Genomic DNA, 2,554 nt, shown 5'->3' with positions numbered 1-2,554 from the left:
TAATACTGGCCTCCTGTGTTGGAAAATGGTACTGCAGAGGAAGTATAACCATACAGCCAAAATTACTTAAGCAATGACCTTAGAATTTCCATATTCAATTACCATAGAATAAGCAATTTCTCATTTCTCAAGTTACCTGGTATACAGAAGCAATACACACCTCATCTTGCACTTGCCGACCTTCACACTGGTACTGGGCCACCGTCACCACGGCTGCTATGCGGGCTACCAGGGCATGACTGTTCCCACCATCATGTGTATTGTATCAAGCACAGAAAGGATAAGGTTTCATAGCATAGCCTGAAATAAAACAAAAAATATGTGTTTATGTACTTTTGGACATTGTGATTGTGTATCCCTGGGGACACATCTTGATACCAATAACCTTTACTAGATCTGCTTGCATGTGAACCACCATCATGGGCCACCTTTTCACTTCTTCCACTTTTAGGTTGTTAGATCCACCACATCATTTCAGAAACCCTTTTGACCTTCACATAGTATAAAATGTTGAAGTCTCTGGATAAAATTTGTAGAACCCACTTTTTCATTAATATGACAGTTATAATAAAAACTTTGTTGTAATTTAGTTGCTGTACAGCATAGTAAAATACAATAGAGTCTGGTACACTATGGAGCAGTATCAAGTCAAGTTTATTTATAGCGCATATCATACACAGAGGTCATTAAATGTGCTTTACATAAACAGAAGCATAGAAGGGCAATAGTTAAAGAATAGTTACAAAAAAAAGAAAACATAAAACACACAAGGTGCATAAAAGCAAAGAACAAGCCGTTCTCTTCTATTCTGTTGACTATTGAATGACAGGGCAACTACTTCACAGAATCCCACTCTGCCCAACTTACAAATCGGCGGTTTTAAAACTAAGGATGTACTGTGAAAGGTAGGGTCGACAGCAGTTGAGGTGTGGCGACATCTCAAATGACACATAACAATGACAACACGGAAGAACATAGACATTTCTCACCTTAGTAATCTAGGATAAAGTGGCAAAGTGAGCGATACATGCAGCTTGAGTATTTTCAAAAGATTTCAGGGAAAAGATTTTTCAGAAAGATCAATTAAAATGTGTGTTACATAAGACAAACCTGAAGTCCTTCCTGAGTGACCCAGCAATCTTCTGGACGGTCTTGGATTAGCCAAGCAGGTATATCAAGATAAAGAAATGACACAACAGGTTATAAGCTACCTAGTGTCACGGAACCAAAGTGCTACAACCATAGAATTTGGCATATGTTACGCATTTGATTGGTGTAAGGGCGTGTGGAGCCAATCAAATGAATGAATCTCACTCTCAATGTGTGAGAGTTGGCAGCTCTGACTGTTAGGCTACTGTATTAGGCTAGCATCTTGTAAACCAAACAAATGATGACAGAATTCAAAGTTGATTATGCACTGATTAAAACATACACCTTTTTAAAAAAGACATTTCTATGCTCTTGCAGCCTTTCACCCCTGAATTGTTGTTTAGAGTGTCCACTTTTGTTACAATGCAAAGTGAACGACAACATGCAATCTTAAACGCGCACCTAAACCTCTCTTATTAGAATGAGATATTGTCACCTTCCTAAAATAATGGCTTTTTTGTGTTTTCTGAAAAAATTATGCCATTATTTTAGGAAGGTGACTATATTCAAGTGGCATCTGGCAGATTAGGACAATTCCTGGGAGGGAGAGTAACTACAATTACCGCATTGACATACATTTGTGTGGTGAGGCATGTAAAACATAGATTATGGAAAGGAATCCAAGTGAATGTTCCTCCGAAATTTGTAGAACATGCCACAAGGCATTCTTGAGATATCACGTTCACGCTAAAGGGACATACATGTGGACACAGTGACCTTTAACTTTGACCTTTGCCCCCAGAAATCAAATCAGTTGATCTTAAGAGTCCAAGTTAAAATTTGTACTAAACGTGCCTCAAGGCATTCTTGATACCATGTCACTGGTGGACACAAGAGTATATTGTCTGTTTCCAAGTTGGGAGGCAATCCACATGGATGACATCATTTGTGGCCATCTGTAAAGTGGCTCCTAAATGTCTTGTTTGTGAAAATGTGGCCCGAAGTGGGCAAGTCAGACACCATTTTTAAAGATGGTGGCAGTCAGTTAAGGATATTTTTGGCTGAAGAAGCTAGCATCGGCCATTGAAATGAATGGAGGCGGTACTTCCTCCTCGTACTCTCCAGGTCTACATCAGGAGAGGGTTGAAGGAAGGATCTTTGTCTATATAATACCTCCATGGATTAAACACCAACCCAAGGCTCCCTATTTGTTGCTCATTGAGCTATAGGCTACAATAGTCTTTGCAGACTGCCCCCACATGGCGATTGCCTGGATGATGATTTCTTGCAACGGCATATGGTAAATCAAAATCCAGAAGAACGTGGAAATGGGGAAGAAATACACCACCATCCTAAATATGCACAATTTGTCCTTCAAGAAAGGTGTTCTTGAAGCAACATGGCTTCTTCTGGGTGCAGGCTATTAGGCTTATAAGTGGTAACAATAAGTGCAGCTACACAAGGC

This window comes from Alosa alosa, chromosome 19 (genome assembly GCF_017589495.1).
Source record: "Alosa alosa isolate M-15738 ecotype Scorff River chromosome 19, AALO_Geno_1.1, whole genome shotgun sequence".
NCBI lineage: Eukaryota > Metazoa > Chordata > Actinopteri > Clupeiformes > Clupeidae > Alosa > Alosa alosa.
The sequence above is the reverse complement of the archived record's forward strand: the minus strand, read 5'-3'. Positions refer to the sequence as shown.